Genomic DNA, 15983 nt, shown 5'->3' on the forward strand with positions numbered 1-15983 from the left:
GTGTTCAGTAGACCCCTGGCCTTCATATTTAGGATGTTTTATGCTCATACGTTACAAACTGTGGGGCATATAATGGGGTAAAATTCAAGCTTTGTGACGATTTTCATAAATTTGATAAAAACTGTTACGTTCAGCATTGCTTTGCAGTTTGGCAGTTTGCAGTAGAAACACATTTTCCCATATTAGATTCGTCAGAATGTGTACTTTCTGAAAATACGTGGTTTTCTGGGGTCCCTGTACTGTTAGGGGGGTCTAATGTCGCATAATACACACACCAGGTGCTTATATTGCAGCAGCCAGCGCGTCGGCTCTGAAAATGTATATACACTATTGTCATTTGGGGGTCTCTGTGCGCTACATAGTTTGGTATATCTATGCATATTGGGCATCAAAGTGTTCAGTAGACCCCTGGCGTTCATATTTAGGATGTTTTATGCTGATACGTTACGAAATGTGGGGCATATAATGTGGTAAAATTCAAGCTTTGTGACGATTTTCAGAAATTTTATAAAAAACGTTATGTTCAGCATTGCTTTGCAGTTTGTCAGTTTGCAGTAGAAACACATATTTACTCATATTGGATTCGTCAGAATGTGTACTTTCTGAAAATATATGGTTTTCTGGGGTCTCTGTACTTTTAGGGGGGTCTAATATTGCGTAATACACACACCAGGTGCTTATATTGCAGCGGCCAGCGTGTCAGCTGTGAAAAATGTATATACACTATTGTCACTTGGGGGTCTCTGTGCACCACATAGTTTGGTATATCTATGCATATTGGGCATCAAAGTGTTTAGTAGACCCCTGGCGTTCATATTTAGGATGATTTATACTGATAAATTACGAAATGTGGGGCATATAATGGGGTAAAATTCAAACTTTGTGACGATTTTCAGAAATTTGCTAAAAACAGTTACGTTCAGCATTGCTTTGCAGTTTGGCAGTTTGCAGTAGAAACACTTATTTACCCATATTGGATTCGTCCGAATGTTTACTTTCTGAAAATATATGGTTTTCTATGGTCTCTTTACTGTTAGGGGGGTCTAATGTCACATAATACACACACCAGGTGCTTATATTGCAGCAGCCAGCGCGTCAGCCGTGAAAATGTATATACACTATTGTCATTTGGGGGTCTCTGTGCGCCACATAGTTTGGTATATCTATGCATATTGGGCATCAAAGTGTTCAGTAGACCCCTGACGTTCATATTTAGGATGTTTTATGCTGGTAATGATACATGGACAATACGATGCTGGAAAGTTGAAGCTTTGAAGCAATTTTCAGATATTTCACCAAAACCGCCAAATTTGGCAAAGCCTCGCGACTTAGTAGTTTGGAGCAGAAAGGCATGGGTACCCATTTTAGATTCAGTAGATTGTGTACTTTCCAAAAATGTATGGTTTTGGGGGGTAAACATATATTTCTGTGTTTTTACCCCGCAAAAATGTAGTCAATATGTTGATTTTTCATTAGCTGAAGTTACCCACAGGACTATTTGTATGCGCTAACTTCATTTTGGGGCCTCTAAATGCCAGATACTTTGGTAAACCTATGAACAATGGCCACCAAAATGTTCAGAGGAACCCTGGCAATCATATTTAGGGTGCTTTTTCATGGTGCGTAATGATACATGGGTGATATGGTGCTGGGAAGTTGAAGCTTTGAGGCAATTTTCAGATATTTCACCAAAACCGACAATTTTGGGAAAGCCTTGCGACTCAGTAGTTTGGAGCAGAAAGGCATGGGTACCCATTTTAGATTCTGTAGAATGTGTACTTTCCAAAAATATATGGGTTTGGGGGGGTAAACATATATTTCTGTATTTTTACCCCACAAAAATTGCAGTCAATGTGTTGATTTTTCAGTAGCTGAAGTAAAGACCTGAACAATTTGGATGCGCTAACTTCATATTGGTGTCTCTAAATGCCAAATACTCTGGTAAACCTATGCATAATGGGTATCAAACTGTTCAGTGGACCCCTGGCAATCATATTTCAGGTGCTTTTTCTTGGTACCTAATATAGTTTCGGATATGCGGAGCAGCAAAATAAAACCTTTGAAGTGATTTTTCAGAATTTTGAAATTTTTCTAGAAAAACCGCTATGTTCAGACAAGCTTTTATGTTTGTTAGTTGGGAGTAGAGAGACATAGTTACCCATTTTGGAATCAGCAGAATGTGTACTTTTCAAAAATGTATGGTTTTCTGGGGTAAACCTACGGTTTCAGGATTTTTTGCCTTGGAATCTAAAGCATGCCGTTTTCTGCCTTAGTGCTTTCAAAATTCGGTAATATACTGCCGGGAGTTTTTGAGGTACAGAAGTCCTAAATCTCCCTAAAACTATACATATCTGGTATTGGCACGTTCGAGAGACATAAGGCTTTCCAAATCAGTTGGATTTTCATCCGTAAAATGAAATATTTTTCTGGTATAAATTGATATACTATGAAAAATGGTAATTTTTAATTTATTTTTGGTATTTAGTACTATAAATTTTTTTGCACAGGTGGAAATACATAAAAACTCAGGCAGATTTAGAAAGCTCAGTTTCTACCGAAAAAAACAATGTATAGTTTTCCTAGGTAAACTATAGGTTTCCCCTCAGAAAATGCCCCTAAAGTGAGAGAGCACAAAATGTTTAAAAAACGGCTGGCATTTCGCGTAACCAAAATGTGAAATTCTGCTGGCACTTAAAGGGTTAAAGGAACAGTTCAGTATAAAAATAAAAACTGGGTAAATAGATAGGCAATTGGATTTCAACAGTTAAAAAACAAAAGTAAATATCAACATCACCAGTAATGTTTTACTCCACTTTGTACATGATAAATAGACCCTTTAGTTAGTCAGCAACTTTAAGGGGGACCACATGGGACATAACTGTTTAGTGAGTTTACAATTGATCCTCCGCATTCAGCTCAGATTCAAAAGCAACAATTATGACCCATGTGCCTCCCCTCAAGTCACTGATTGGTTACTGCCTGGTAATCAATCAGTGGTAACCAAGAGAGCTGCAAAGCAGGAAGTAGTGTTCTGGCTATTATGTTACACATCCAGTTAATCCAGCCTTTAACTAGTTTTTATTTTTATACTGAACAATTCCTTTAAGTAAGCCAGTGAAACGGTCTGAAGTATTTAGTGTTAATTTGGTTAAAATGGCTATGGTATGTTTTTTTGTAAACAAAAAGTGTACTAAATTACAGATCCTATCACAGTAACTACACAGAATCAACACCTCTGTGAATTTCAGATGTCACCTCTTTGAAGAGTTATAATGTGCCATTGTGATTGGATTAGTGGAAGAGTTTATATGCCGAGGATTTACCACACCAGTCAGTTGAACTGAAGAAGCTGCTCGGATGAGTAGTGAAACGTCTTCAATGATTACTCAGCAAGACAAGTTGTTTTAGAATGACTTATATTAGATATACAATGACCTGGATGAATGAAAATCTTCATAGTCACTAAATTACAGAGCTTTGTACTGGTAGCCATAGTCCATAAATGGGTATATTGCAGACTTGGCTAAGGCTTCAGCTTCAAAGCTTGGCTGACCAGAATTTTATACTACATCAATGATTCATTCATTTATTTAATCCCTGATGAAGATAATGTTGGGATTAAAGATTCAGGGGCACATTTACCTAGGGTCGAATTTCGAGAGTTAATTAACCCTCGATATTCGACCGTCAAAGTAAAGTCCTTCGACTTCGAATATCGAAGTCGAAGGATTTCCCGCTATTCCTACGATTGAACGATCGAAGGAATAATCGTTCAATCGAACTATTAAATCTTTCGAATCGAACGATTCGAAGGATTTTAATCCATCGATCGAAGGATATTCCTTCGATTAGGAAATTGTTAGGAAGCCTTTGGGGACCTTCCCTATAGGCTAACATTGGCCTCGGTAGGTTTTAGGTGGCGAACTAGGGGGTTGAAGAATTTTTTAAAGAGACAGTACTTCGACTATCGAATAGTCGAAAGATTTTTATTTCAAATCGTTCGATTCAAAGGTCGTAGTCGAGTAGCCCATTCGATGGTTGAAGTAGCCAAAAGAATCATTCGAAATTTGAACTTTTTTCCTCTATTCCTTCACTCGAACTAAGTAAATGGGCCCCTCAAACAAGGTTTGTTAATCTGCAAGTATCTGTATTTTTTTGCCAAGTGTTAATCATCATTACTGCCTGGCACAAGATGAAAAGCCTTTATCTGAGATACTGTCTTTGGCCTTGAGACAACTGCTAATTCATTCTGGACATTGTTTATCAAGGTGACAGAGTTCCTGTCTCAATTCATTTTTCTTGATGCTTGCAATGTCTTGCAATTGTTGCTTCATTTCATTTAGGTGATTGTTTTTAGCCAATTCTGTGTGCTGCATGCATAACCAATGGACATACCATTTATTGTCTATAGCAGTGCTGTATATAGCCATACTCTGTTTTTCCAGGGTGGAACGAGATATTTTTGGTTGTGGTAACAGAACATATATGCATCCCAGAACCATTGCCACTGCTTTATTTTCCTTTTTTACAGGTATCCTTAATTTTATATTCAGAAAAACTTACATTATGAAACAGAGTCTTGAGTTCATTTTGTTTTGGAATGTGAATCGATAAACAAAGGGTAGAATAATGCCAAAGCACTAGTCTGTGGATGAGAGCATAATTTAGTTTCACAGCTCTGCATTCTCTCCAGCTCATTTATATTCTTCTCAAGGACTAGAGCCCAAATCCACACCTCAAAAATCTAGAAAAGAGTTTTTGCAATCAGAGGGAAGCTTGTTTAGTACCCTGGTATGAATGCCATCCAGTTCTGGACCTTGCTTTACATAGATAGTTGTATTACTAGAATTGAGTCTATTTAAAAGGAAGCGTTTGTAAGCTGCTTCCTAGACAGATGAAAAATAACATTTCTGTATCTCTGAGAATATTCTCCGAGGGTTGCTATAGGTTCCCATCGACTTTAATTGTAAAGACCATTTTAATTGAAATTTTATTATTTTAAAAGTCACATTTTTCGTGATTTTTGCATTCAGAGTTTAGTAAATAACCCCCTAAGAATTTTGACTTTATTACCATTCCCTCTATGTTTGAAAGAACAGAAGTGCAATATTTTACCTTTTCTCTCATGGATATGCTAGGATTGGCACCAGGAACCTCACTATGTAAATATTGCCTTGATGGTTGTTTGTTACTAGATATGAAGCAATAAATATTGACATTATGACATAAAAATAAAAAATGCCCAGAAATGTAGGAATTATCATTTTTTTTGTAAATGACAAAGGAATTTCTTCTGCCTACATCCTTGCAAAGTAATCCTAATTTTTACCTTCAGTAGGGTATTGTTGATTTCTCCAGCTCTGGACAAACCCTCCTACACTACATGATGTTTTATGTATCCCTTATCTTTTTTTAAGACGTGATTAATTTGTAATATTCATTATAATATAGTGCAGGGCCGTCCAACTGGTGGCCCGCGGGCTGCAACCCCCTCATTTGGCCCTCCACATGAAAGTCTGCCTGCTGTGTCTTCTTACCTTGTGTAAAATTTTAAAGGTATCACTACAGAGATTGACTGGTCCCTGCATTGTTTATACCTGAAATTCACACTTTAATGCCCTGCATTGTTCACACCAGTGACCCCCCTGTATTGTTCACACTTGTGACACGTCTATTGTTCACTCCCCTAAAGGCCTGTACTGTTCACACCTGAGACCCAGACTGAAACTGCCCACATTGTTCACCTGTTCACACTTTATACAAAATACTAATGGGGCACCAGCACTGTGTCACTGTATGTAGTACATATTAGACTGGTCCTGATTCCTGTCTCCTGCTCTGTTCTGTCTTCCTTATGCTCCCTGTGTGTGTCATACTTTGGTATTTGTTCTGGGGGTTTGTTTGCATTTGAAAATTATTGTTAGGGGTCCCTAAGGTGTTTAATCATATGCTGTGGTACTGTATTATACACTGGGGGAGGAGGAGGCATATGGATTTATGGGTATGTCTTAAAGGAGAAGGAAAGCTACGGAGGCATTTTATTGCCAATAGATTAGCTGCAATAGTGCAATCTAGAATGCTATATTTATTCTGTAGAATGTTTTATCATACCTGAGTAAAAAGCTCTAGAAACTCTCTGTTTGTTTAGGATAGGAGCTGCAGTATTAATGTGGTGTGACATCACTTCCTGCCTGAGTCTCTCCCTGCTCTGGGCTCAGATTACAGTAGAGAAGGGAGGGGTGGGGGGAGAGGAGAAAACTGAGCATGCTCTTGCCCAGGGCAATGAGGTTTAAACTGAAGGCAGGAAGTCTGATACAGAAGCCCATGAGTACACAATAGAAGGAAAGAAATGCAGTGTTTCTTTTGACAGGGGACTCAGAGCAGCACTACTTTGGGGGTTTACTGGTATATTTAGATGGACGTTTCTGATAAGGCTTACTTAGTTTTAACCTTTCCTTCTCCTTTAATATGATTTAGCTTTTTTAAATGAAGACACTAAAGATGCAAAGTGTTTAGGCACTGCCCTTGTGCACACAATCATTTATGCAGTACAGTTCTGAAAGGAGTGCTCAGGAGACATCTCAAAGCAACTGCCACATTAGCTAACTTTTGCTGTATAGTAATACTGTATAAGCTGCTCTGCTACTAAGAAAGGTAAACAATGAATTTAGATGACTCCAGTCAGGACCTGTCGGTAAGAACATTTGCAAGAGGCACATTAATCAAGGGTCAAATTTCGAATTCATGTGAGTTTATTTAAACTCCCTTAAACTGGCATTAATTTGACTAGCCAAAATGTATTAATAAAATCAGCTTTTGTAAACTCGAACTAATTTAAATGACCTGAAAACTCCGAAAAAAACTTCAATGTCAGGAAGTCTACAAACATCACCAAATTAATCCCTGGACCTCTCCCATTGATTTATACACTAATTCGGCAGGTTTTAGATGGCAAAAAGTCCAATTCAAGTTCTTAAAGGGCCAGAGTATGATAAATCATCATCAGAGTATGATAAATCTCGAATTTAAACTCAAATAGAGTTTGGATAATTCACAATTCGAATTTGAGAGTTTTGACTGAAAAAAATTTAAAAAAATCACTTTGACCCTTAATAAATCTGCCCCTTGGTGTAAATAGCTGTGCCACTGTGTGGGGGTGGGGCGTATGGCAGCAAATATATAAAATTACTTAATTTAAATAATAAAAAAACAAGATTTAATGCAAATGCCTGTCCTGTGTCACATTCAGTTTCATGTTCTCTCTAAGGTTTTGTATACAACGAGCAAAGACAGCCCTGTTGTTAAAGGGGTAGTTCACCTTCAAACATCTACTTGTTTTCAGATAGATCACCAGAAATAGCGACTTCCTATTTTCTATGTGTGACCGTTTTTCTAATATTGAAGTGTAAAGTGTCTTTTTTCACCTTCTGAAAGTTCTAAATGGATACATTTAGTTGATACATTTCTTATCTTTGTCCCTGCTGAGCAGAATCTCTGGGTTTCATTACAGGCAGCTGTTAGAATTGATACAATAGTTGCTAATACTCCAGAGATGCTGCTGAGAAATGGATCAACTCAATGTTGCAAAATTGTAACAGTTCAGAATCTGCACCTGAATTACTGATCTGCCAGACTCAAACACCAGAGAGATGAACATTCAACTTTAAACTTAGATTTTGGAAAAACAGTAAAAAATAAATAATGGGAAGTAATTAAAAAAAGTCTTTATTTCTGGGGAACACTGAAAGATCAGAATCCATTTCATCCAGGCTGCAGCATTTTCAACAAGACAGAAAAAAGGTACTTACCAACAGCTACTTTAAAAGATCTGGTCTGGTCTATGCATTGAGCTGCAGTCAGTATAAAATGGTTCCCCCACAAAATCCCTCATTTTCCTCATCTATCAACAGGGCCTACAAAAAAAAGAGAGAGAGGCATTTGGATATTGTTATTTCCTTAAATAGTGATACCAAATACGGTAGAACCCCCATTTTACATCCCCTGATTTTAAGTTTTCCCTTATTTTGCATTGTTGTTTTGTGGTGACAACTTTATATCAAGCATAATACATTTCCCTGATTTACATTTTCCTGGATTTTACACCATTTTTTTCTGGTCTGTTGAAAAACATAAAATGGGGGTTGTACTGTATGCAGTTCTGTGCCATGATGTATACACAGAGGGGTTCATTTAACAAAAGCTGATTTGTGGCAATTTTTGCTAACAAATTTGTGTTAATACATGAGATATGGCAATCTTAGGGTTGCCACCTGGCCTGTATTTCACTGGACTGGCCAGTAAAAATGTTGCTTGATTGCAATGTTATTTATGGGGAAAACCATCAAAAATGAAAACACTGATTGCACTCAACACATAGGAAAGGCTCTAAAAGGCCCTTGTCTCAGGACACAAATGATTGACATAGAAGCTGAATCTGAGCCTGCCACGGTCAAAGTGCAGTGACATTAAATAGTAAAAAATATTTAGTAGTTTGAAAAAAAAGGCAAAATGCCCACAGGTAACAAGTAACAAATTCATATGGTTGTATGAATCAATGTAATAGATAAACGTTTCTAGTAAAAAGTCACTTCTTCACAAAGGGGCAGATTTATCAAGGGCCGAGGTGAATTTTTGAATGAAAAAAGTTTGAATTTCGAGCTATTTTTTGTGTACTTCGACTAGGGAATAGTCCAAATTCGATTCGAATTTGAAAAAAATTTGTATATTGAAATTTATCATGTACTGTCTCTTTAAAAATGTGACTTCGACCATTCGCCATCTAAAACCTGCTGATTTGCTGTTTTAGCCTATGGGGGACCTCCTATGACCTATTTCGAGTCAATTGTTGGAAAATTCGATCGAAAGTGCTATTCCTTTGATTGCTACGATTCAAATTCAGCCGAATACGGACCTACTTGATCAAAAACTGACCTATTCGACCAAAAAAAAACATAATTTCGGTTAGTCTATTTGAATTCGAATTAGAAGTTTTTTCAATTCAAAAATCTACGATAAATATGCCCCAAGGTGTTCAGAAATATGTTACAGAGAACTACTGTATATTAGTAAATTGGTTATGGGATTACTTTGTGGACATTTGCCTTTTAACCTATTACAGGTATGGGACCAGTTATCCAGAATCAGGATTCGAGTTTGCCAGATTTTTCCATAATTTGGATCTCCATATGTTAAGTCGACTAGAAAATTATGTAAAAATATAATAAACCCTAAGGCTGGTTTTGTTTCCAATAAGGATTAATTATATCTTAGTTGGGATCAAGTACAAGGTACTGATTTATTATTACAGAGAAAAACGAAATCGTTTTTAAAAATAATTATTTAGATAAAATGGAGCCTATGAGAAATGGGCTTTCTGTAATTTGGAGCTTTCTGGATAACGGGTTTCCGGATATCAGTTGTTAACAAGTTACTTTTAGTTGTACAGGTATGGGATCTGTTATACCAGAAACCCATTATGCAGAAAGTTCCGAATTACGGAAAAACCGTCTCCCTTAGACTCCATTATAATAAATTAATCCAACTTTTTTAAAAATTATTTCCTCTTTCTCTGTAATAATTAAACAGTAACTTGTACTTGATCCAAACTAAGAAATAATTAATCCTTATTGGAAGCAGAACCAAACTATTGAGTGTATTTGTTTACATGATTTTCTAGTCGACTTAAGGTATGAAGATCCAAATTACAGAAAGATCCATTATCAGAAAAGCCCCAGGTCCCGAGCATTCTGGATTACAGGTCCCATACCTGTACATTTCTGTACTGTATAGTACATTTAAGGGCAGAGGATACGTCTTTGATAAAGCCATAAAATCCATGAAGATTACTCTGAAGGCTTCAGAAACTGCTCTCAGCATTAAGACGTTGAATAGAAGTATTTGGATAGGCAAAAATTGGATTAGCTAATTTTGGGTTATTTAAGGAGACTTAACTATGATGAGGTGAATATAACAATAAAACAATCACTGAATGTTAAAAGTCATTGGCAGATGTAAGGGCCCCTATGCAAATAAATATACATACAGTATGGGGCAGATTTATCAAGGGTCGAATTTCGAAGTGTAAAAAACTTCGAAATTCGACCATTGAATTGGATTACTTCAACTTCGAATGTCAAAGTTTTTTTTAATAAAATTTGGGCAAGCAAAAATCGTTCGATCGTGCGATGAAATCCTTTGAATCAAACGATTTCATCGATCGATCGAACGAACGATTTTCCTTCGACTTCTAAAGACTGAGCCAAATGTTAGCTATGGGTTGTAGGAGGTCGCCATAGGCTAACATAGCAATTCGGCAGGTTTAAGATGGCGAAGTGTCGAAGTCAAACTTTTTTATAGAGACAGTACTTCAATTTTCGAAGTCAAACTTTTTTACATTACATTTGTTGGCTAACTTACTATATTAGAAACATTTTTTATTTTTAACATCCTATCTATTTACCCAGTTACTATTTTTACATTGAACAATTCCTTTAAGCTCTTCTGACTGCTCTCCCCGCCTGCTACCTTTCAAATGCTGGCGTCCGAATTTCGGGTTGAACTTTTATAGACGAGCGCTTCTCGTCCTGCCCCTTTTGTGACATCATCGGCGGGTCGGCACGGGTCTATAAAAGGAACCCGGAAGTCGGGCTCGGACGGGAGCGGGTGGTGGGAGGGCGGATGCGGGTCAGGAAAAGCCTGACCTGCACATCACTAATGGAAATGTATACAATAAATCAGTAGCATGTTTATCTTTGTGTCGGTTCAATTTAAGTGGCAAATGAATATGAGGAGCAATGACTTACCTGACATTCACCATACAGGCAGTGTCTTTCACCCACAATCCTAACATTTGGCTCATCCGTATCAAGTATAGCTTCTCCTGTATAGTTTTTGTCCTGAATGTCAGTATGGCTTTCTTCCTCATCTTTATATACTTCTGCTGCCCTTTTTTCTCTTTGCATGTGTCTTCTTCCACAGGAATATTTCTCTGTTAATAAAGAGAGAGGGATGAAAAAAACCAGACAGAACCAACAGACATTTACACATCTGATCAAGCACCCAGTGATAATACAGGATTAGAGCATAGACACATAACTGGGGTTGTGGTCCTTACTGGGGTTGCCATGTGATCTATTGGATGGGGTTTGCCAAATCAGGCAACTATATGAATATTTGGCTTTCTCCCTAAACATATAGCTCTAACTGTGTATGGCCAGCTTAAAGGGGATGTAAAGTCATTTTTTTTAAAGTGCATGTATAGGTTCTTAGCAATAAATGAAACATCTTTGTAATATGTGTCTGTTAAAACTTTTGTACCTGTTTTAAGCTACAGGAGATCATTTCTGCAGTTTTCTCTCCTCTCCCATGATCACAATCACAATGTGGCTGTCTGTCTGGCTCTTAATTGATTTATGGACTGCCTCTCCAATGCTCCCATACTGATAACTACTGAAAGGGGACAACCTTGTAGAGAAAAAAGAGCAGGCACTTCCAAAGACCAATCCTCCAGGCAGACTTGTCAATAACTTGTCAAATAATAAAAAAATTATTTTGGTTCACAAGGATACTGCCTTACGCATTTCATATCATTCTGATACTTATTTAATCTGATGAGTAAGTATCTGAATAATATGAAACGCGTAAGAATGTAACTATGTGAACTGAAATAAATGACTTATTATTTGACAAGTCTGCCTGGAGGATTGGTCTTTGGAAGGGCCTGCTCTTTTTTTTTCTACACGGTTGTCCGCTCCCTCAGCTGAAGGTTCAGGGTGGACCTCTTCTCACAATTGGTGAGTTTTACCTTTTTGAGACCTGAGAACTAGTGTTTTTTATTCAACTACTGAAAGGGGTGAAGGATGGCCTAATCCTCACATATATACATACTTGTTGAGGGAATGCTGCCCTTAGAACACTAGGGTGCAGGACAGCTGGACACTGCTGAACTTCAAGGGGGGATCGCAATCAAAGGAAAAGAATCAAAGGAGAGGAAAGGAAGCTGCAGAAACTATTGTCTGTATCTCAAAGCAGGTACAAAAGTTTTAACAGACATATATTACAAAGCTGTTTTATTTAGTCCTAAGAACCTATACATGTACTTTTAAAAATGACTTTGCATCCCCTTTAACATAGTTAGCTATAAACACAGACAAAAAGTGTAAATAAACATACAATATAAATACTTTATATTATGCTTCCCTAGGCACAGAAATTAACTTATCAAAATTGTCATTTAAAGAATTTTTAATTTTTTAGGTACAAAGACAATTTTTGTTGTAAATGATATTTTTTGTAATTGGCCCTGTGTAAAGACCAGGTGGTAAACGTTGAGTTAAGTTTCCTTTCTTACCAGTTGGAAAGCAGGATTTACCATCTTCTCCCAGTACATATCCAGTTGTACAGGAACATACAATATCACTATTTACTGCTTTGCAAAACTGATCACATTCACCATTGTTTAAGGAGCACAACTGTGGTATTACTGGAAGAGGCAAAAATTGGAGACATTGTTTTGTTAGGAGGGCAAGTTCCTTTAACTTTTAAAAAGCCATGATACAAAGGCGTACAGCTAAAGCTGAGTACGTAATTGTGACAACATTTTGCTAAGCTAGGACTGATAGAAATACTTTATGGCATTGTAGTAAACTGGGAACATAAAAGCTGCCGAAGGCCACATGGATACAATACATGAACCGATTTTAGCATCTTAATATTATATTATATTGGTTGATAGATTAGTATGTTAGACTTAAAGTTAAACACAGAACAGATATGGGTGTCATTTAAAATATTAAATACTGTTCTCAATTGAAAAGAAATGTAAAAGTGACCACCTTAAACTGAGAAGTAAAGAAGTTAATTCAAAACAAGTCGGTTGACAGTTGTTTAAAGCATATAAATACTACAGTTGCAGTAAAGCAGCAATGAAAAAGGTAAAAATAGCATGGGATCTGTTATCCAGAAATCCATTTCCAGAAAACTCTGAATTAGGAAATGGTCTCTAGAAAACAGACAAATCTGCTTAAACAATAATTTTCCAGTAGGTCCTTACAGCAGACTGGGGCACACATTATGATTAAAAGAAAAAAAGTTCCATCTTAAATGCTAAAAACATTTTTTACAGTGAAAGCTTTTTAACAAGAGACAAAATGTAGAGTAAGTAAAATGAACTCAACATAAAGTTGATCCATTGACTAGTGTGATTGCCCTCTTGCAGCCAGGAAAGAATTTGTTCCATATGTTAGAGCTGTAATGTTAATTATTAAACACATACAGGGTTCAGTTCCACCCCACATTTTGTCTTATCTCAATGCATTTACGTAATACAGATTGATGTTGCTGTAATTAAAGTATGGATACACTGAATCCAGGATTCGATTCGGAATCCAGCCAGGATTCTGCCTTTTTCAGCAGGATTCAGATTTGCATATGCAAATTACGGGTGAGGAGGGAAATCCTCACCCTTTCCCACCTCTAATTTGCATATGCAAATTAGGATTCAGATTTGGTTCGATATTCGGCCGAATTTTTCAGAAAGGATCCAAAATCCAAAATAGTGTATTCAGTGCATCCCTAAATTAAAGCAATTAAATATAATTCTAATGCAATTAAATATATTGGAATATCTATAGGAGAGGGCCTGAATAGAAAGAGATGTAATAAAAAGTAACAACAACAATACAGTTGTAGCCATACTGAGCAAAAGTTTGTTTCATGATAGAAACTAAATTCTGATAATGGCTAAACTCAAAGATATGTAAATGCTCTCACTCCATTCCCATCCCATTAACCAATAATAACTTTATAATAATCTAAAAGTCAGAATAGAGAATAGTTTAAAATATTGTGTGTATGTGCTGCTAGTCCTCTCAGTTTCTGTTATGCCTTAGGAGCCGAATTAACTTTTAGTATAATGTTAACAGTAATATTCGGAGACAATTTGCAACTGGTCTTTGTGTTAATTTCTTTCTGATTTTAAATGATTTAACTTTTTTGTTTAGCAACTCTACAGCATGGAATTTCAGCAGCTATCTGGTTGCTAGCATCCAGTGTACCCTAGCAACCAGGCAGTGGCTTAAAGGAGAGAATGGAATATCTATAGGAGAGGGCCTGTACAGAAAGAGATGTAATAAAAAGTAACAGCAGTTGTAGCCATACTGAGCAATAGTTTTGAAAGTTGAAAAGAGGTAGAAGAAGTAGTTCCAAAACTACAAAAAAGAAAACAAAGGCACAGGGGCTGATTTATTAAAGTTTGTAGAATGTCCATTTTTCCGAACCGTACTTAGCGCACAGAATATATTTTGTAGCACCAACTGCCCCAAAACCTTACTAGCCCCTACTCAAGCAATTGAGTGCTACATCCACAGCTTACCCATGGCCTGGGCGAGAGGAAGCAATGGCCCACCCTACTTGTACTACCCGTTCACAGTCCCAAGCGGACCAGGTTAAAGTGCCACAACTGCAATGACTGTTACAGTTTATTCGGGTATGAATTCTACCCCCAGTTGGGGATGGGGTGGAAGGGGAGGGGGGCACTACAGGGAACCTTTTAAGATGTATGTTAATACTCAAAAAATTTGGCAAAAATTGCAGTTAAAAAGTTTAGTTTTAGGCATGTTGATGCTCAAAGAGGTAAGAAAAGCAAAGTATGACAATCCCTGTAACACTACTTACTTAACAGTGACATATCACTATACCTAACAAGTTGGAATGTGAGAGGACTTAACTGCCCTATTAAACACAGACTGTTAATGGACTTCCTAAAAACCCATACTACATCTTTTGCATTTCTGCAGGAAACCAACCTCACAGGGGCCAAACTAATGGCACTAAGGAGGCTGTGGATGGGCTAGGCCTGCCATGACCCTTACTCTACACACTTCTCTGGAGTCTCCATCTTGATTGATATAACGGTCCCTTTTAGGTTTAGCAGCCTTAAATCTGACAATAGGGGAAGGTACCTGTCCTTGCACTGTTATATCTATGCTTGTGAGGTTTTGTTTGTCAACTTCTATATCCCTCCCCCTTTTTATTAAGAAGTTATAAATATGCTCTCTGATCAACTGACCCTATACCCACATGCGCTGGTGATAACTGCTGGGGACTTTAACGAGGTCCTTGCGCCTGCCTTGGATAGGCAACATAGACACCCAACTAAACCCCACCAAAAGCCAGGCTGATGTCCTCCCTGTCTCTCATGGACCCTTGGAGAACGGCCAACCCAAACACACACCAATTTTTCTGTTTCACCACCTCCCACTCGGCACTCTCGAGGATAGACATGGCATTCACCAATGCTGCCATGGTACCCTATATTGAAGCTGCCTCATGCTTCCTAGGGGGATTTCTGACCATGCCCCGGTGCGCTTACAAATAAACTTCCCCTACAAGGTGGCATGCTCTCGACCCTCTATCAATCCAATCTGGCTAAATATTCTGGATAACTGTGAATCAGTAGAAAACAGCATTAAAAACGTTATGTCACTTAATCTCAATGCTGATTGCATCCTTCCCTTTTGGGACTCCCTAAAAACCTTTTTATGTAACTCAATTGCACACGAGATAACTGCTCAAAAGAAGCAGTCATTACTAATACAAAAAGCCCTTGAGGAACAAATAACTCAACTAGACAGCCAGGCTGCTATCAACCCCATGCCAGAAGCCCTCAAAAAATTAAGAGCGGCCCAAGAAAACTACTTGCAGCACCTTAGACAAAAGGCAAAGAACAATCATAACTTCTCCAAAGTCATTATCTATGAACATGGGGAAAGGCCTGGTCGGCTGCTGACCCACCTAGCCAAGGCACATACTCCCCACCCCCTCTACCCAGCCCTGAAATATACCCAGGGTATTCTCCATTCTGAACCAGACGAGGTTAGAAGGATGCTGCTTGAGTTCTATAGGGACCTCTATACCTCCAAATTGCAAGTAACTGAGCACGATATTACGCAATTCCTTGCTCCGCTGAAGCTCCCTGCACTTTC

General features: G+C 37.7%; 1 pseudogene; it reads right to left on the bottom strand.

Moving 5' to 3' along the window:
* Positions 1 to 7715: 7715 nt before the first annotated feature.
* On the bottom strand, positions 7716 to 15303 carry LOC121393109 (annotated as a pseudogene).
* Positions 15304 to 15983: the final 680 nt, after the last annotated feature.

The sequence above is a fragment of the Xenopus laevis genome, chromosome 2S (assembly GCF_017654675.1).
Source record: "Xenopus laevis strain J_2021 chromosome 2S, Xenopus_laevis_v10.1, whole genome shotgun sequence".
Lineage (NCBI taxonomy): Eukaryota > Metazoa > Chordata > Amphibia > Anura > Pipidae > Xenopus > Xenopus laevis.